Here is a 22,385-nt window from a genome sequence, read left to right as displayed (position 1 = left end):
ATAAGAAACTTTTCCATATGTCCAAATACACATATCTTCACAATATTGTCTAGGTCGCTCTTGTTCCACATTTCGATTATCTTTTATCTATTTGAAGATATCACATAATTACTGTAAAATTAGCGGTATTTTAATTTCGCCGGGATGAAGACTCTTAAAATGGATTCCAAACGAGCGCTTGGGTTTCTGTCCAAGGCAGACAAGCCCACCTGGAATAGAGTCCGGTATTAAGAGCACCAGCATTAATTACTTTACCGCAAGAAAATAATGTTATATTGTGCGAAATACGGAGCTGACACGTTAGAAACGCGGGTATAACAGTTTAGTGACAGAGCTGTATTTATTCCCTTAGTCAGCAGCAAGGGCAAGACCTATAGTTTAAAGCGGGATACGAAACACTGTAATTTGTTCAATGGTATTCCATCGTAAACCAAACCTGAGAGTGAGAGCCTAGATAACAGAGGCACACTTGCTTGTCATTAGACTAGAGATAAGGACTATGGATGTTACGAACGAGTGATAGAGAAAAATCTAGAAAATTAGTTGGGTGGAATTTAGAATTACCGAAAAAATGTTAGCAAAACTAGAGAACAATTCTGAAGATATACTATATGTAGTTAATGGGAGCAGGAAAATTCGGTGTAGGAAATTTCGGTGTAGGAAAATTCGGTGTAAGAAAACTCGGTGTAGGAAAATTCGGTGTACAGAAAATTCGGTGTACGGAAAACTCGGTGTGGGGAATGTTCGGTGTAAAGAAAGATTCGTTGTAGTAGACAGTAGTATTTATTAAAAACTTAACTTTGAGCATAAATGAGCGTATTAGTTTTAAGTTCAAACTTTGTGTAGAACGTACTTTTACTGTCTGCTATACCAAATTTTGAAAAATTGTGATCGTGAAATAATTTGAATTCTAGATTTCGACAGATTTTAGCATTTTATGGCCCTTACATGACGAGAAATTTGTTTATTGATGTCCGTTTGTGTGATTTAGCGAAGCGATCATCGATACCAATCGACATTTCATTTAAAACTTAAGTTTTTATGCTGTTTTGGAGAATGTCTCCTAGAATTTTATATTTCAAAAAAAAAAAAAAAGTAGGTTACTAGACGGGTAAAGTTGAAAATTGTAGATTTTTCAAAAATGTTCTGACGATTTTATGTATATTTTATAAATAAATATTTAAATTTGAATTCTTCAAAAACGACATAGTTTATTTATGTTACTCAAAGGTGTAAAAATAAATGCCTCAACTAAAGTATCTACGCCTGATTGGAGGAGAAGTCAATAAGGAGTCAATAGGGTTGCAGTACTTGTTTACCTTAAGGCAAGCAAACTAAAGTGTCTGATTGGAGGAGAATTAAACTATTTGTACAAATATTATATGATAAAACCATCCTGCTTTAAATTGCCCTTTCCACTAAGACTTTTTTGATCAATATATTTTTGCATCTTACATATGTATATGCAGAGTGATACTCCCGGATTCATTGGGCTCTAGAATTTCCAACTAAAGTCCGGTTTTCATGCGGTTTGTTGCAAATTATCAAGGGAGAATGGGAGGTTTATGGGACTATGTTTACTGGTTTAAATTCATCCGGGGTAATATCGAGCAGGCCGCAAGAAAAACAGCAAATATTCGCCATTGTACGTTACAGTTCGAATGAGATATTGGATATTTGAAGCGAAATTGAAGAATACAAATTAAGTGTTACTGAAATGAAATGAAATCTTTAAGTTTTATGTCCAACAACATCCGCCAGCGGTGTCCGATGCTTCCCTGCCTTACTCAGAAGAGATCCTGTTTCCTGCAATTTATTCACTAGCGACCATATTATGTTCCTGTTTGGGGCAGAACGTGAGGTAAAGTTGCGTGTAGCTGCCCTTTGCGTAGCAACAACAGATCCCGGCCTCTAAAATCTTTTTAACGATAAAATCACGTTGCTCCAAAGAGTACATTATTGTAACTGCGTCCTGATCATATTGGTACAGTAGCACAGCATAATTCTCAATACGAAGGCCCAGTTTCCTGTTTCTTATTAACCGTCGCGAGGTTACCATCTAACGAAGAAACTCAAATCTCCATACCGCACCTCACCTAATTCCAATTCGGTACAGTGGCGAATATTTGCTGCTTTTCTAGAGGCGCGGCCTATATTACCCCAAATGAATGTAAACCAGTAAGCATAGTTCCATAAATCTTCCAACGTTCCTTGATCATTTGCCACAAACCGCATGAAAATCGGACTTCAGTTAGAAAATCTAGACCCCCAAATGAAATCCGTGAGTTTTAAAAGAATCACCTTGTATATGTTCTATGATGTACTATATAGGAAAGGTGTTTTTAGTTGTTCCTATAACTATTCTCTGAACTTATAGTTGTAATTGTTTTATTTCCGACACAAAGGTATCGGACTCAAGGCAGAAAAATAAATTTGCTTTTCTTGAAATAGGTAATAACATTTTATTCGTTACATTATATGGTTTTCGTTTTCACAATATGAAATGTCGTAAATTATTGTAAGTAGTAATATTCAATATGTATTACACCGAATCTACCGTACACCAAAATTTCCCCACACCGAGTTTTCCGTACACCGAATTTTCTGTACACCGAATTTTCCTACACCGAGTTTTCTTACATCGAATTTTCTTACACCGAATTTTCCTACACCGAATTTTCCTAGACCCGTAGTTAATAAATTATTAAAAAAAAAAAAACTGATTAGCACATTATTTCAGAAGAAGATACCTTATTATTACTGTGAGAAAAGATAAAGAAAGATGGGAAGAAAACTGCAGCTGACATTGTAAGAGATGTCAACTTCTCATCTTTGAATTTCCAAACTGTGCTATGTGTAAGTATGAAAAAAAAAGTCTTATAAAACAAATATCAGACCGAAAACTCTTCCCTGATATAGATTCAATGTCCTAAGAACGTCCCAACTCCTTTCTGAATCCTCTATTCAAATCGGAAGTGGTAGAAATAAATCATTTCCGGTTTCAGCGCCGATCACCATAGAAAACAAAATGACAGCAGTTAGCAAGAAGCGGTATCTTGAAATGGATAGGTTTTCAGCGTTCCTCAACCAAAACCGGAAGTAGTAGAAATCTTCTATCATTATGGTTTTAATATTGATCTCCGTAAGGGAAGAACGGTAATAGATAGCAGAAATTATAATTTTGATATCGATTTAGTGTCTCTAGGAGTAGGTTTCTATATTTATGTCTATCCTGATATAGATCCGGGTTCGATTCCCGGCAGGAGTTCATGTAGTTTGGATTCCTCGTTAATCAGTAGGTTCACGTCTCATTTAACCTCGGTGCTGAATGGGACGCTAAACTGAAAATCAACTCTATCTGGAAATCAATCTACATGAAATTTCCGGTTTCAGCAGTGATTGTCATGAAGGAGAAACGGTGATAGATAACGAGATCGTATTATTATTATTATTATTATTATTATTATTATTATTATTATTATTATTATTATTATTATTATTATTATTGTGGAATGAGTGTCGAAAGAGTATCTTCTTTTTCTGTCCTTGTGTTTGTAGAGAAACCGGAATATTTAGAAATCTGATATACTTCTGGTTTCAATTCTGATCCATTTATTGCAAAAACAATAATACGTAGTGAGAAATCGTGTTTTCAATTAAATTAAGCATCTCCAAAACATGTGCCATCTTGACCTTCTCCCTTTTTTTTGCAATCAGAAGTGATGAATGAGTCACTTCCTTTTTCTATATTGGGTCTTCGTAGTTTGGACGTCTACTGTAGTTTGACAATATGAAACAGAACTCATTTATTTCTGGATATGCCTCACAGTCGTGGGAGGTTACTTATGCTGATCTTGATGGGTATCTTCTATCATATCTTTATCCTCTGGTTGTTGGTCACAAGGTCAGAAGCGATTTGGAACTAGGACAATGTTGTGAAGCTTCAATATCATGACTGTTCGTTCAGAAAATAAAATATCTTTCATTATAAATTTTCTAGCTCAATAAGATTCTGGATATTGATAATAATCAGAAAACGTTTTCTTCATTGGTGTCTAAAGAATAAAATATACCCTAAGAGTAATCCATCACCAAAAATTTGTTGACAAGAATTCTTCTAAAGTAAAGCCAATGGATCTTCTTCATTTGATTAGGAGCCGAAGAACCATATTGTAAAGAAACAAACAAAAAAAAAAAAAGAATCCAGAAGATTGTGCCTAATGAACCGTGTCGAGGCGTCTACTTTTGGAAAGAAGAAAGAAAAAATAAGACGAAAAGAAGATAAAAATAATATATGAACACCTGTCCCTTTAAAAGGTAAAGAAAAGAGAGGAAAGCCACAGGGTGTGGGTATGTATGTGTGTGTGTCTGTGTGTGCGTGCGTGTGTGTGTGTGTGTGTGTGTGTGATGTTTTTTCCTGTTACTCCACCACTTTCGCTGCTGGAATGTTCGGGACACTGAGTCGGATAATGACAACATCAATATCTATCCATCAACGTCCATGGCTTTCGGTACAACGCAGACACTACACAAAGTGGATCAGCCACCAGGTTCCTCTGGCGACATTGTTAAAGGGAGACTGTTACAACAAAGAATACCGAGATTTTGCTTCATTGCTTGTATGTGTGTGTGTGTGTGTATCTGTTGTGAAGTTGTGAATGAACTGAGACTTCCACTAACCAATCTTGCTGCCAAGTTTAACATCGCGGGAGGTGTTGCTCCTAACGGCAACAGAAGCAACGTACAGTTTTACCAGTGTTGCCAGAAAACATTTTACACGTCATTTAATGGCAGTGACTGCATAATTAAAACAAAACAACCTGCTACAAAGCCTTGAAATTTTTAAATCCCCATCAGCTGGTGTTGTTTGGTTCAGGGAAATGTGCAGTGATAATTTTAGAGGATGACCTGTGGGAGATTCCCACCTAACGCAATGGCCTATGGAACTCGGAGAATCAACGCCGCATTCACAAAAGCTTTCCATTGATTTCTGTTCTTAGCCAACACTGGATCCAGTTTCTACTTTGTATTCCTATTTCTGAGAGATCCATCTTATGTTGTCTTCCTATCTGAGCCGAGGTCTTTTTAATGGTCGTTTTTCATGAGAGATTCGCTTCGGAGCTGCGAAAATTCTCCATGGAGTATTTCTCCTATCAACCTTCGTTACCAGTATTTTCAGTATTAACATTATTTCCAAAAACGTCCGTAGATGAATCACATCTAATAACATGGATGATTTACAATAAATATAAAGACCATAATGCAGTTTACAGCAATTTGATACCCCAACTCGTTACACAGAGATGAAAAACATGAGCAGAGATTGCTACACTGTCTAATTTTGGGCAGTGTTGTGAACTTAGTGTTCATCACATCTATGTAATGGATTCAGATATCAAATTACTGTAAACTGCATTATGATCTTTATGTTTATTGTAAACCATCCATGTTATTAGATGTGATACTTATCTACGTACTTTTTCAGAATAAATCTTTTTGAATAGCGGAACACAGTTTTAAATCCAAACTTTGGTCTTACTTCTTAGATAACGCCATATCATGGTTATATAAAGGTAACCAAGAAAGTTCTGTCCCTTTTTCACCCACCACCATCGAACATCAATATATCACCTAAGACGTACCTGGAATATAAAAAAATAGTCCCCATCAGCATCGACGACTTTCAGCCAACCTTGTGGAAGGCCATGGATTCCATCGTGGCGGAACTTGGTGGGCCATGAAGCGAAGAAGGTACCAAATGCATTTTGCATCTCTACTAGGGATTTGAACTGGCGTCCTCTAAGGTGATTGTCCAAGGAATGGAACAGGTGATAATCGGAAAGTGCAATGTCCGTGAAGTACGGCGGATGCAATAGTGTTTCCCATCAAAGGAGTAGAATGGTGTCCCGGGTCATCCTAGCGTTGTTCTGTAATGGGAGGACCCCTTTGCAATTCAGAAGGACTGGCTCTAGAGTTTTGGGTTTTCTTGAAGACAGCTCAACTGCTGACAGCACACAGTTGCATTGATGCTCTGACCAAATGGTAGTAATTCCCGATGCACGATGCCGGGAGCAGTCCACCAAACACACAGGAGGATATTCTTCTGGTGCAGTGCTGGTTTCGGTTGTTTTGAAACCGGTTCATGGGATGCGAAACAATGATGACGGCGCCATGGAATTTCGTACAGGACCCACTTCTAATCACATGTTAACACCCTCTCCAGAATTTGCTTCTTCCTCACACCACACCAAAGAAACACAGGTGTCTGCTTGCGTTGAATTTTATACCGGAGTCAAATCATGTGGGATCCATGGACCTAACTTGTAGTGCTTCCGAAGTTGATGGAGGTGGCGCCGAATGGTTTCTTCACTCACACTGAATTGTAATCCCAGTTCCTCACATGTCTGGGCACAGTTCGCCTCAATTGCTGCCTGAAGATCTTCATTTTGCAAATGTGTTGGTCTTCCGGCATGTGGTGCGTTTTCCAGTGTTTCGTCACCAACCTTAAACTTGTTAAACCAACGCTGTACTGTCCGCGTAGTCATGATACACTCACCAAAGGCCAGGATATCTTTCACTTCGCCGCAGCGGCGTTAGACCCCAGTTTTTGAAGTTGTACAGTTTACACGCTCTTATGACGCTCTATGGTGGTCCCATGTTCACTTTGTCCTTACGTACATTCATGGTGTAACTGCACTACCACAACCAGGTAGTATGTTCGATATACCCACATCAACAATTGACCTTCGCCTTATTTCCATTCGCATTCGACTCACAGTGTAAGGGCGAATTAAGCATAGACTTTCACAAAAAACGACAGAACTTTCTTGGTTACCTTTATAGTATTTGATTCTGAGGTACTTCCGGTATCGATTGATATGTCCATCTCACTTGCATTAATTTTCTTGTAAAAGACTCCAAAATTTGGATGTCTACGGATGTTTGTGATACTGTAGCGTCGTTAGTTTCTAACACTAAATAATAAAATAAATAATAAAGATGGTATTGTAACTTTTCGTTTAACATGTACATTTGAAATACATATGTGCGAGGAGTGATCAAAAAGTAAGGTTACAAAGCCCGCACTGAATATATTATTTCATACAGTCAATACAGGCAACAGATAGTACATATATTAGGTCGTTTTTCGACATAGTCTCCATATCTATTGAGGCACTTGTCGGATCGTGGGATGAGTAAAAGATTTTGTCCTTTAGCATGTTTAGCCACGTTTTCACGAAGTGTTTCAACTTCTCGTCTGAAGCGAATTTACGGTCTCCAATGTGCTATTTCAACAGTACGGGATCAGGTGAAAGTCGTTTGAAGCGAGGTCCAGGCTGTAGGGAGGGTGGTTGATGATGGCTCTGCAAAACTGCATCAACAGCGTAGTGGTCTTCTGCACTCTTTTCTCTACCAGCCGCAAAGTTTCGACACCATTCTGCGACATGCTGACGACACATTACAGTCTCTCCATAAAACTCTATTAGCTGCAGGTGAATTTTAGCCACGGTTACATGTTTCGCCCACAGAAATCGAATAACTAAGAAGACTTCTTTGCGAGACCCATTTTCCAAACGAGTCGCCATTTGTGTTTACCTACAACTAAGGCCGCAGGTGGCTGAAGCTCTTCACAGTTGCCAACTCCGTGTATTAAAATTATCGTACACTCCTCATTCTTCACTAACAGACGAAACTCCAGAAATATCAGCCTTCTAACCTTAGTTTCTGATTCTTCCTCGTAATAAGCTGTAGTGCAATTTTGTGTTCGGTTGGCAATACTGTTAATTTGGTACTACTGCACAGTATGTGAAACAATGTCCCGCTGTTGTTGATAGTTATATGTTTTATGTTGATATTTATCTATTAGTTTAAAAGTTGCAATGGCTTTTCAAGATAAATTAGCCCTTAAATTATTAATTTATGTTGTGAGGTTTTGAAATTTAAAGGCTACTTACTATCTTGGAATTTTAAAATTTCTTCGGTTAGAATTCTCAGTTCCATTGCCACAGGCATTTAATTATGGAACATCGTGGTTTATTGGTAGAGTGCTTACCTCTGGAGTCACCGGTTCGATCCCGACCAAGTAAGTTTGTGATGGACAACATCGTGTCTGTGAGTTTTGTTGGGGTACTTCCCTTTCCTCCCACATTCTGATTCCACCAATTTTTCCATCATTATTTACTTGCTTTAATCATCGTATTCCTTAGCCTAAAGGACATAATTGTGGGCTGTTAAACTAAAAGATTTCAATTATAGTTCAATTCTCGGTGTCCCACCGTAATACATTTGTTTACAAGTTGAGAGACCTTGCAATACTAAGCAGTAAAAGAAAGCGAAGTGAAAATACAACGTATAAAGTTCACGTTATTTAGTGGAACAAAATATGTATCTTTGACTACAATTATTTTATTTTATCGCACATCGTAAACTCAAAATAGATTTAAAATGATCAATTTTTAATACCATAATTGTAATTTCTGAATATTTAAGAAACGTTTGCTATTCAAGTTGAGATGATTTTAGTTTAGCGTCCCTTTCAGCAGCGAGGCTATATGAGACGTGGACCTACTGATTAACGTGGAATCCGAACCACATGAGCTCCCACCGGGAATCGAACCCGGGTCTCCCACGCCAAAGGCTTTTACGCTAACTGCTTAGGCACGAGAGAGAGCTCTGGTTTGCTATTCATCCCCTAAACCAGAAAATAAACAAATTTCTGTGGATACAAAGTTTATTTAGACTTATCTGTGAAAGTGATATTACGATAGTCCTATTCAGAGAGTACAATATGTTTATTAAATTTAGCGCTCCAGTGATATATCCTATTGCTTATAGGTCTACTTCAGCCCAGCAAATATTGTAAATGTGCGCTTGCAATGTCTTCTGCTCTCCATGCAGAAGTTTCGATTAATAAAAAGCTTTTATTGATTATTCCTTTAGAATATAGACAGTGATCAATTTTACAATTTGTTATTGGAGATTCAAAAGCTGGCAACTCTGTAGTGTATCTTCAGAGAAGTCTGTCACTTCTGATTAGCGAATTGAGACAGCAGTTTAGTAGTAACTGTCAAGTTTACAACATGTTTTGCGGGTGTCATTTCCTTACATGGAACAGATGGAATTGTTTCTTCCCTGTCACACGCATCTCTTTGTATCTATACACTGATTCAATGAACAACGACATTTGTGACAAGTCAAAGACGCCTAGTTCCTTTCATATCAAAGTGTTCATGACATGAACACAGTTATGCATCTCACCTGTTACAATCCATACAAGCTGATATCTAACATTAATATTACTACATTGTTTCCGTGAAAGAGGAAAGAATTCATTATACTGTGTGTATCGTATAAGTCGTTCAAATATACACTGCATAAACTAAATCAATGTTTAAACATGCTTTGGATATATTTTTAGACACGACTTTTGGTCATTGTTTAACATGTCCAAAAATTTCTCTGAAACGTTCAAAAACTGAACAAAGCATGTATTCTAAATGTTTAAATATTAACTACCTTAAGAGAGATTTTAGAAACGACTTTTGGTCATTGTTTAACATGTCCAAAAAGTCTCTGAAGTGTTCAATTAGTGAATAAAACATATCCTAACTGTTTAAATATGAACTACTTTAAGAGTGTTCAAAATGTCTCTGAATTTTTGATATATCCAATGAGTACACGGGCTTGAAACAACTTTTAAACAATGTCTAGATACTTTGTACATTACCATTTATACATTTACAAGTCATTTCTGTCTTTATATTCATTGGACACATCAGAAATTCAGATACATTTTGAACACTCTTAAGGTAGGACACATTTAAACAGTTACGATACACGTTTTGTTCAATGATAGAACACTTCAGGAAATTTTTGGACATGCTAAACATTCACCAAAAGTCGTTTCTTAAAAAAATTTTGAAAGCATGTTCAAACACTGATTTATTTTTGCCACTGTATACACTTTCAGAATATTTAATGTAAAATTACGTAGCAAACTCGAATTATATTTATCAAGATAACCAACTAGGTTCTGTTGCTTTTTGTACAGGTCTGTGTTCAATTGGCATTCACACCATGAGTTGAATGCGAATGGAGATAAGGCAAAGGTCAATTCTTGGTCTGTGTATATCCAACATACTACCTGGTTGTGGCATATCAGTTACACCGTGAACTTGCGTAAAGGACAGAGTGAATATGGGACCTCCACAGACAGTCATAAGGGCATGTATGTTGTACGAGTTCAAACGGGGCCAAACGCCACTATAGCAAAGCAAGCTTTTGGTGAGGGTGTCGTGACTACGCGGACAGTCCAGCGGTGGCTTAACAAATTTAAAGACCCTGGCGAAACACTGGAAGACGCACCACGTGCCGGAAGACCAACACATGTACAAAATAAAGATCTTGAGGGAGCAATTGAGGCGAACTATGGCCAGACATCTGAGGAACTTGGATTACAATTAAGTGTGAGTAAGAAACCACTCGGCAACACCTCCATCAACTTAGGAAGCACTACAAGTTGTTTCGATGGATCCTACATAATTTGACTCCGGTACAGAAGGCAACGCAAGTAGACACCTGTGATTCTTTGGTGTCTGGTGTGAGGGAGGAGGAATTTCTGGAGAGGGTGTTGACATGTGATGTGAAGTGAGCCCTGTACGAAGCTCCACGGCACTATCATCATTGCTTAGCATCCCAGCACTGCACCAAAATAAGGTCTTACTGTGTGCTTGAAGGACTACTCGCGGCATCATGGATCGGGAGCTGATACCAGCTGGTCAGAGCATCAATGCAACTGTGTACTGTCAGCAGTTGAGCCGTGTTCAAGAAAAACTCAAAACTCTGGAGCCAGCACTTCAGAATAGCAAAGAGGTCCTCCTGTTCAGGACAGCGCTAACAAGGGAAGAGAGGGAGATTATATATCAAATTGGAAGATGCTTTATACACTAATCGAAAGCACTAATGACGCCTATTACGAAACTGTAATAATTTTTCCCGAATGCATATACTGTGCTAGTTATATGAATATACAGAGTATCCAGAAAGTCCGTTGCCACTCCTAGAAAGCACAACCATGTTCCACTTCGATAAATAAATTCCCTCTCTTCTTTTGTAAGCCCCACGTGGCTAGGATGACCCGGGACACCATTCTGCGCCTTGGATTGGAAACACTGTTGCATCCGTCATACTCCTCGGACATTTCACCTTCCAATTATCATCTGTTCCAATCCTTGGACAATAACCTTAGAGGACGCCAGTTTAGATCCCTAGTAGAGATGCAATATGCACTTAATACCTTCTTCGCCTCACGGCCCAAGTTTTACCGCAATGAAATCCATGGCTTTCCAGAAAGAAAAAGGTCATCGATGGTGATGGGAACTTTTTTTGATCTTTCAGGTATGTCTTAGATGACATATCGATGTTCGAAGGTGGTGGGTGAAAAAGCGACAGAACTTTCTTGGTTATCTTTATACTACAAATATTGGCTTCACGAGGATTGTGTTCGGCAAGACAAAAGAATCTTGGGTATTTTGGCATATTATTCGTATTATCCAGAGCCAAGGTATCACATTTGTTTTAAAAGCCTGTCTACCGACCGAACGGCCTCGATTCGATCTCCGGTTATTTCCTATTCTAACCTCGTTCCAAAGTACCTAAGGGACTCACCCAGCCTCTAGAGAAAGCTCTATAAAAATCTATGGAAAAGTGGAGGAGAAAGGATACGAAATGCAGCTATGGAATTTGAAACTTCTTCTGGAGAGCAAGCATTATTATTTAGGCAAATATGAAGTTGAGCTCCTACAAAAATGCAAAATTTAGGCTCTCTTAAAATTTAAAATCCAAAGGAACACTTTTGTTACTTATAGGGTTTGACTGAAGTAGGACTAAAATTACATTTTCATCTTAGGGGAATATATTTTGTTCAAATCATGGCGGAGCAGCAGATCCTTAAATTATTTTCAGTTCTTGTGGAAATGTTATAGTGGTCCCTCAAATTATATTTGATGTAGTTTACAGCCTTAAGAAGCATTATCACGGCGAAATTAAAATACAGCTAATTTTACAGTAATTGTGTGATATCTTCAAATAGATAAAAGATGATCAAAAAGTGGAACAAGAGCTCCCTAGACGATATTATTTTACATGAGGTACCGTTATCATGGCTCACTTATCTGTTTTCGATTTCCAGCCATTTAGAAGATCGGTATTTATTTTCGCGTTTCTAAATGGCTGTAAACGGAAGGCTACTAGGTGACTCATGATAACGGTACCTCATGCAAAATAATATTGTCTAGGGCGATATTGTTTCAAATTTTGATTATTTTTTTTTTATCTATTTGAAGCTATCGCATAATTACTGTAAAATTAGCAGTATTTTAATTTCGCAGTGATAAGGCCTTTTAAGAAATATTATTTCTGGAGCCCCTAATAGCAGACATTTTACTGATAGGTCTATGGGCCCAGATCGCATTTTCATTTTATTTATTTATTTATTTGGTGATGGTACCCTATTCCATACTTCCTTTACATATTCATTCATGTTCGTATTGCATCATATGAAGTAATAAAGTTTTATCTTGAAGTAAGCCATCGACGAAAAGGCGGTGAGCTTATATGGGGGGTTGTTATTTCCCCTTTCCCCCTGAGTTGCACTGACGAAGCGTGATACTGATTAGAGACCTCCCATCTGTGTTGCGGTCAAGAAAGTTACAAGCCTTACTTCCACATCGCACATGGGGTCATCTTGGCTTATCCCTTTACTATACTTTTACGAAAATAAGGGAGAAATCAGAAAGATCTAAACACAAGTAGTTCAGTGAAATTCTGAAAAATCAGCCTGATAATGTCACCAGAATCGTAGGGGCACGAAATATATAGCTTAGTATTAACAAAACTTCGCATTGAAAGTAAACAATTTTTATTTCTCAATACTCCGGTATTATTTCCTTCACCTTTCTTCAACTTTTGCTAACACCTATTGTTTATTTGTCCCATCTGCTAAAGTTCATCTGATGGCAAAATTTGGGAGCCCAAGATATTAGAACGTAGAAAAACAGTACCAGCATTCTGTCATCTGCTTCGGATGATTTCGTGTTAAAACGGAAAATTTCCGACGGATGTGATCTGGCGCGAACTTCAAGCAGCCAACTTCTGCTTTAGTTACACACTACTTTATCAAATTTGGCTCTTTTCAAGAAAGAATTCTTAAGACAAATACACTAAGGTGTGTAACTACGGCAAGTTCACCCACACATACACAGATCAAAAAATAATTAATTACTAGAAACCTACACGTCCTGGGCAAGCGCAGGACACTATTGTTGTTTGGATTGAATATGATACAAAATTAAAAATATTTATGGCTTGCAAAGTAGTTTTAATAACACGTTAGTAATATCTTTAATTAAGAATTTCTCGATAATTACTCAAATTTAAGACGTCCTCGAATTTAAGACGCACCCCGATTTCGCTGAGTTAAATTAAGGAAAAATAGTAATATGTTCTGCTTTTACTATTACTAAAGAGTTCTTTGATATTGGTCATTTTCGGTGAATTTTATATATCGCTTTCCCCTCCCCATGTTGCGGGGAACGGCATGATAAAAATTATCCCACGCCCGAATGTCATGTATTTTGAAAATTTGATCGAGATCGGTTACATGGTTCAAGAGTTAAGTTCTATTTATTTTTATATATTAATCTCCCCTCCCCCTTCCCTAGGCTCTACCGTCAAAGTGAGAATATTAAAAAAAAAAAATCTTCCCAGGCTCGAACGTCATCTATGTTCAAAATTTGATCCAGATCGGTCAGGTGATTCAAGAGTTATTAAGTTTTATTTATTTTTATATATTTCTCCCCTTCCCTCCTCCTAACTTAATTTCTACCGTCAAAATAATATGACAAAAAGCACCCCAGATTCGAACCTCATCTATGTTGATAAATGAAATGAAATTATTGAGTTTTAGGTCCCACGATTATACCAGCTAGGCTAAAGGAGACGGTGAAGATGAGAAATTAATGAAAATGGTTTAATGAAGAAAGTGGGAGAACCCCGAGAAAACCCACGCACACAGTGTTTGTCCATCACAAAGTTCTCTTGGCGGGATCAGGGTTTGAACTCGGGACCCCATGCACTAGAGGTGAACGCTCTAGCACTGAGCCACTGCGGCCGCGCTCTATGTTGATAATTTGATTAAGATCGGTTTGATGGTTTAAGCGTGATGAAGTCATAAAGACAGTTACTTTTATTTTATTTTATTTTATTTTACTTATGTCCCCCTTCCCTCCCCTACATTGCACCGTCAGAGTAAAATGATGAAAACATACCAGGACCGAACTTTATCTATGTTGAATGTTTGATTGAGATCGGTCGAGTGGTTCAAGAGTTATTAAGTTTTATTCATTTTCATGTATTTACCTTCCTCCCCTCCACTCCCCTAATTTCTACAATCAAAATGAAATAACAAAAAAACTTCCCAGGTTCGAACTTCATCTATGTTGAAAATTTGATTGTGATTGATCGTGTGGTTCAAGAGTTATTAACTCACGAACATGGTCACTTTTATTTTTATATTTATACCCTATTGATTTTTGTATATCTTCTCCACCTCCCCAACCCCTACGTTGTTCCGTCAAAGTGAAATGGTAAAATCCATTCCAGGCATGAACGTCATCTATGATGAAAATTTGATCGAAATTAATCGCTTGGTTCAAGAGTTATTAAATTTGATTTATTTTTTATAATTCCCCTGCTCCCTCTCCCCTAAGTTCTACCGTCAAAGTGAATACCTAAAAATACTCCCAGAACTGCATCTACGTAAAAAAAAAAAATCTAGATCGGTCGGTTGATTCAAGAGATTAAGAGTTACAAACAGTCACTTTCAATTTGAATCTGAAGTTTTTTGTTCACAGACATCACTATTAATATAGATAACAAGAACTTCACCATTTCCGAAGAAACAATATATCTAAATTAATAAGGTTTCTTCCTAGGCAAAGAAAACGTGTTCTTTCTTCAAAACAGAAGTGACTTTCTTGGGAACTGTCGCCAATAGGGATGCGCACGAGACAAGTCGAGACAGGATTTTCCTGACAAAATTCGAGTCGAGACACGGCTCTTCCAATAGAGAAATATACATTATTCGAGTCGAGACATCACTTTTACAGCACATTTTCGAGACGAGACAGCCACAAATCTTGTCTCGTGCGCATCCCTAGTCGCCAAATTTATTACTTAACGAAAAAGTTAAGAGATATCATCTAGACAGTAATTCTCAAAGCTAGTCTATATAAATTTATTTTTTTGAAATCGGAGTTTTTGTTGCACTAACTAAATTCAGAATGTAAGTACTTTGCAGTAAATGATTCATCAGTATATATGTAACTACATATTTTCTTTCATTCTTTTTCAGAGTGTGACGGAGGCAAGTTTCCTGAACGCCCTGACGCCAGATTGGTAAGCATATTATATACCGTACTGTGCTAGTAGTCAGTGTCATCTTTTAGCCATCTAAGCACATAGTTTTTCCTAATATGTATAAGGGTATACTCGCATGCTATATGTTTCTTACATGTAATTTTCGATCTGTGATTGTACGAAAAAAAAAGTTTTGAATGACGCATACAGATCGCGACATTGCTGTAATAAATATACTGTATACAGTATATGGTAGATGATAGTGAAGACCACTTTCTTCTTTATGGTAAATAGTCGTACTTGGAAATTACGTACTTATTATAAGTTACATGTTAATATTTTTTTACAATAAAAGTATTGCTTTCCCAACGAGTAGTTTAAATGATATTTATCAATAAAAACGTACTATTTTTTTTTTAAAAAAAAGAAAGACATGTTGAAAGACATTGCCATCATTATGAGTATTGTGTTATGACTGGCAGTACATAAAAGATTTCAAATAAAGAAGCTTCTACCTTCTTCTTTAGATTAATTCAAATGGTTTGCTGGAGGAATTCTAGAAGGAACTATTTGCCTTACAGGGGCGGATCCAAGGACTGGGCTATAGGGGCTATATAGCCCCCATTGACGCTCAGGTATACACTGGATAAAATGGGCTTCAATCCTGTTTTACACTGGATAAAGCTGCAAACTATGGTTTAGCCCCTCCCTTGATCATATCCTGGATCCGCCACTGTATATATATATATATATAATTACAATTTTTAAATCAATAATAATCAAAGCATATTCTATCTCTAGTTAGGGTTGCCATAACTTTTTTTTTAATCCAAAATACGGACAACCTTAAAATGGCGACCCATCAAAGATGGTGGCCAAACACAGAATAAATATTTTGAAATTTCTTATCTAAAAATTACCTTTTTACACAATTGTTTACTGTAATACTTAAAACACTATTGAAAACTATCATGTTTTATAATTTTTTTTTCATTAACACAAATATAATAAATCATGACATTAAATTACGTATATTAAATCTAACCAAAAGAACCATGAATGGAAAAATCAGACACTTTTTTTAAAAAAACAACCTACTTTATTAATAGTAAATAGAATATAAGTTATAGGCTCTATTATGAAAACACAATTCTTTTCACCCAAAATTTTAGCAATTTCAGACTCGGAAATTTTCGGGCAGCACCAAAAAATGTCAAATACGGACATTTTCCTATTTCATGCTTTGTACGATACGGACCTAAAAATACAAACAGTCTGTACAAAATACGGACATATGGCAACCCTATCTCTAATAGATCATTGATGTTAATTTAGTCGTTTCCATAATGTTATTCTCCTAATCTCTTCGTCTTCATGGAGAATACATCCATCAGTAATAGTATTTTTCCCCTTTCATTATTTTTTCTTTAATGCTTTCTACCACGTTTCATGGAATACAATTTATTTTCAATTACTTCTTTATTCAACTTATTTTCCTCATTTTAATTATCTTCAATATTATAATATCCTTCCTACTATTCGTAGGATACTTTCAATGATTTTTCCTCTTCGACTTCTTCCCCAATTATTTTTCTCCATTGTTCATCACACTCATATTTCTAAAGTTTTTACGCAGTTTTTAAAAATAACATTTCCGTCGATGTCTATATTTCTGCCCCATAGAGAACTATATTTCATTCATGAATCATGGAATGAGTCTTCTACAGGAAGGTGAAAGTTTTAAGGTGTACTAAACGACGAAAATTGAAGTCAAATATATGAGAAAACTTAATAATAATAATAATAATAATAATAATAATAATAATAATAAAGAACGTACTAATAATGTTCGCGCAATACCATTTAAACAATAAAATTTAACAATAAGAACATTTCGTCTGAATTTATGCCATTGTTGTGATCAAAATCATAGAAGCACAAACAATTCCTATTAGAACGGTTTAGAAAAGTGTCTTTGGTTGTGCAGGAGAAAGAAAAAGGCCGGAGAACAAGATGGCGACGGATATCTTTACACCTGGAGTACCATGCTCCTACAATTGTGCAATTGTGAATTTGTTCATAATTTTAAATTTTGACAAAATTTAATTTCTTTACAATTTTTATATATTATTACATCTTTTTTATATGTCCTGAGCCTCTAATCCCTAAGTAATTTTATAAATAGTGTAAAAACAAATTTACTTAGAACAGGCGAATTCGTCCATGTTGGAACGCGCCATTTTATACAAATCTTCGTTTTCAGAAACAATTAAAACAAATCTCCCGAAAGGGAGATAACTAGAACTAGAACTAGAAAAGTGTCTTTGGTTGTGCAGGAGAAAGCAAAAGGGCATCGAATCATTCGCAGATTTAAGTGGAGAAGTAAGTATATAGAAACAGAACCTATGTAAATAATGTGATAGCATTCTTGAAGAATATAATGTTCCACAACTGAAAAGCTATTGCCAGCAGTTGGCTGAACATAAATATTTATCAACGATAAGATGAAACAATTTGAAAAGCTTTTGGTGGACGGAGACGCTGAATTAAAAATCTGGAAAATCAGTGACAGAAACTTACTTTAAATCTTGTTGAGAATTCGTCAAACTTTAGGTAAAAGATGTTACAGAAGAGATTTTGATGATTTAGGAGCCATGAGACAAAACCAATTGAGAAAAACTTGCGCCAGAAGTCAAATCCTTAGCTAGACAGAGAAAACACTTTTTATGTATAGAGGTACTGTATAGAACTTGATCTCTGCATAACTTTTGAAGGGAGCGAAGATGTGGAGAGAGAAGTGATTAATCTGCCTTTTGACTGTTACACATTAGTAATATAGAAAGCTGTAAATATTTCAAAGACATTTTATTCATTTCTCTTAAGATACTGAAATACGATAATGTAACAAAATATGAATTATAATATACAGGAAAACTAAATGGCAAAAGTTACCCCTACTTCCGTATGCGTAATATCAACTAGACAAGTTAGTTTTCACTGTTCCATATCAAGTTATGTTACATTTCAATAATAATAACACATTTTGTGTTTGAAGTACTTGATTTTTTCTTTTAAATGAAGGCCGAAAAGGAGATGGCCTCCACAATTGTAAAGACGGAGTGCTAAGTACGACTGGATGATCGTTGTGTGTGTATATATTTCGATATCATTGACTATGCCTCCATATTTGATACATTTCCTGGACTTTGTCTTGATCTTCGTAGTCGTTCGTTAACTTCTATGGATGGATTGGTCAGAAACTTCAATCTCATGATCTCATTGTGGAATGCTTTCGTCCTAGTCCTGAATTACGTACTCACAAGGAACGGACATGAACGTGTCATCCGGATATGCAAATCAAAACCTAGTCCATTCGATAAACATAAGAAAGATATGTTCATGTATATATATATATATATATATATATATATATATATATATATATATATATATATATATATATATATATATATATATATATAAAAGGTGACATGGCTTGAAGTCCATGGGGCTTACTAACCCTGTTATTATAAGGGAAATCGTAGACTCACACTGAAATAGCTATTGCATCATCACTGTTCATTGGAAAGTCATGGTTTATAGTTCATTATTTTCAGTATGAAACAAGCTTTCCAGAGGTGATATGAATTGGGGCCAATAACGTACTTGAACAGGGAAAATTGGGAAAATGTCGGGGAAATTCCTTCCAGGAATCACTCCCGTCAACTTTGGATCCCTCTAGAGTGGCTCCGGCTAAAAGCACACAATCCAAATGAATCTCAAAAAATGCTATAGGGGATAAGAAATGACTGTATCAAATTTTGTTTTGATAGACGGAATAGCTGTAAGGGAAAAGCTTGTATACTAGGGATGGTACCGAGACCGAGACTAGTCTCGGTCTCGTCTCGGTCTCGTCTCGAATTATCGAGACGAGACCGAGACCGAGACGGACTTTTATATACCGAGACGAGACCGAGACCGAGACGGACTTTTAAATACCGAGACGAGACCGAGACCGAGACAGACCTCTATAAATCGAGACGAGACCGAGACGAGACTTAGGTCAGTCTCGAAAGTCTCGGTCTCGTCTCGAATATTGATATTGATAGATACGAAAATTGCCTTCACTCAAAATTTGTTTCGTTGCTGTGTTAGATAATATGAGAACGGTTGACTGATGTACAGTGGCGTATTTAGGGGTGATTATCAGGCTCAAACCCCTCCCGAAATAAATTTGTGATAATTTTTTGCATTGCACGTACAACGTATATGTTTCTTACTCGTTTCTCAAGCCTCTCCCGAAACAAAATCCACTGCTGATGCAAATAGAATTCTCTCTCTCTCTCTCTCTCTCTCTATATATATATATATATATATATATATATATATATATATATGGTCGCGGTGCCACTCAGGTCCGCCCTGCATGGGTTCCCGGTGCCCAACTTTAATTTTAAATGGAAGCAAGGGGTGAGTGGTACCTCGTTCGATAAATCTTGAAAAACTAAAAGGCGTTCTGGCAAAAGATCTTTCATATCGGGCACTGTATTCAAAATGGCCGCCAAGACATGTTGCCTCTATCAGATACAGTAAAACGTGCAGTACCACTAATATGAAAACGGTTGAACATAAATGAACCGAACAAAAACTCAGATAGAAAATGTCATGTGGCACATCGATTGATATTGTCCCGGAGACTCTCAGGGCCACCCTTCATGGGGGCACAGGGCGCAATTTCAAAATTGTAAATGGAAACATGGGGTGAGTGATACCTCGTTCGATATATCTTTAAAAACTAAAGAGTGCTGTTGCAAAAGATTGTTCATATGGGTCACCGTTTTCAAAATGACCACCAAGACATGGTACCTGCATCAGGTAAAACGTCCAGTATCACTAATATGAAAACACCAGAACAAATATTCGAATAGGAAATCAGAGAGGGTATTTATCATTCTATAGCTCGGGAATGTTGCAACAGTCGACTCTAACTCCTAGAAAATTATTGCTCCAACCTCACTCTCGGTGAAATTACAAATGAGAGCCTTAGTTTTTGCAAATTGTATCTACGAAACAAAGTTATTTGAAATGTGTTTTTATAAGAGATAACTGTCTCTGTAATGGGATAAAGTATGTAAAATTCTTGTTATATGGTACCTTTCATTTTGATTGCAAGCAATGCTTTGATGCAAAAATGAATCAACTGAAATGCGAAATCAATTTGTCAAACAATGCAATTTTAGAACAATGTTTACAAACGTTGGTTTTGTCCAACAGTCGTCTGCATGATATTGGTTCGCTTCTTTTCCTTCTAGGTCTTCTTGCATGTGATAGAATATGAGTTTCACTGAGATGTCCACAGTTACATTCTTTATAACTTTCAACGGTAATTTCAGTTGTGATCCTTAGTAACGAAACGGTACACACTGATGCAGATATGTTCCAAAAATCTTGCACGCAATGCGTTAAATTATCAGGGGTGAAGGGTCGGGTAAAATGTTGTTAAACTTGAATTTCACCTTATTTTTATTCGCCTTATTTCACTTTATTTTTATTCATTATAGTACCAGTCATGTGTACACACAAGTGTTTCAGACGAACCATATATATTGCAAATAAAAGTGAGGTTCTCATTTGAGATTTTACCATTCATTCCCGCTTCACCTACTTACGAACAGAGATCGAAAAGATAATTTTCTATAATTTCCTCTTTTGCATCATGTCAATTATACTTTAATAATCTTTTTCTCCATTGAATTATGCTCGAGCCGTGCAATGATAAATGCCCTCTGTGCTTTCCTATACGAGTTTTATTCTGTTCATTTATCTCCAACTGTTTTCATATTAGTTGTACTGGACGTTTTATCAGATACAGGCACCATGTCTTGGCGGCCATCTTGAATACGGTGACCGATATGGAAAATCTTTTGCCACATCGCTTTTTACTTTTTAAAGATCTATAGAACGAGGCATTATCCGCCCCATGTTTCCATTTAAAATTTTAAAGTTTGGCCCTGACACTCGATGAAAGGCGGCCCCGGGAGGCGCCGCGACAACGCCATTCGGTGTGCCCCATGGCATTTCCTATTTGAGTTTTTGTTCGGTTCATTCATGTTCAACCGTTTTCGAGATATCTCCGTGGAAAGATTAAAATGGGCCATATATATATCCAGTTGGGAAATTCTTCTTGATACTCTGCAATATCACAAGATAAACAAGCAATGTTGCTAAAGCAAAATAAAGTTGTATTTTCTCAAATTGCGCTACGTAACGTATTACATATTTCTAATTTAGTTATTTAACAAAACCACAATAGCCAATACATTATTTAGTGTAGCTTGGAAATCTCTAATAACTCAAATGGCATGGACGGTGCAATGTGCATCAACTGTACCTTAGCGTCAAATACTGTGATCATGGTATAATATATTTCGAATGAATAAAGGAACAAGGTTACAAGAAACGGAAAATTTAAATGTTTCTAAAAACTTTACTTCGAAAACGCGCTGACATATCACGTCTCATCATGCAGATGCTTCCAAAAGACTTAAATACTTATAACGCCACTTACAACAATTATTTCAAATCGTTTCAGAGATACCAAACACATTGATAGTGATTGTTATACTGCTTAAAATGACGTATTTGTATTAAATTTTTATAATGATTATTGCTTTCCTTTGCTTCTATAACATTACAACAATAGTTTTTGGTGGTTTTAGTTACAAGTCGCAGTTACATTATTTTAAGCAGTGTTGCCCACTTAAATAAATTGCTAAATATTATTCTAAATATGTGCAAATAACGTAGATAAACTGCAAAATATTTTAAAATTACTCGTAATTTGTTTCATGGTGCAAGAATGCTTTCAAGAGACGATGCTTTTCATAGTCTTTGGGCTACTTATAATGTTAATGTTTAAGTCTTCGTTCCAGCAATACATATAAATGCAAATTGTAACTGAAATTAAA

General features: G+C 36.5%; 1 protein-coding gene across 1 annotated transcript in view; it reads left to right on the top strand.

Annotated features, from left to right (window-relative positions):
- The window catches only part of LOC145684880 (uncharacterized), a 605,514-nt gene that overhangs the window by 248,555 nt on the left and 334,574 nt on the right, over window positions 1-22,385 (top strand). Inside the window, exon 3 of the mRNA XM_081757236.1 lies at window positions 15,413-15,456. The gene's annotated coding sequence lies outside the window, so the exon portion shown is untranslated. The remainder of the gene's footprint in view (window positions 1-15,412; window positions 15,457-22,385) is intronic.

This window comes from Thermobia domestica, chromosome 1 (genome assembly GCF_964235325.1).
Source record: "Thermobia domestica chromosome 1, izTheDome1.hap1.1, whole genome shotgun sequence".
NCBI classification, from domain to species: domain Eukaryota; kingdom Metazoa; phylum Arthropoda; class Insecta; order Zygentoma; family Lepismatidae; genus Thermobia; species Thermobia domestica.
The sequence above is the reverse complement of the archived record's forward strand: the minus strand, read 5'-3'. Positions and strand labels throughout refer to the sequence as shown.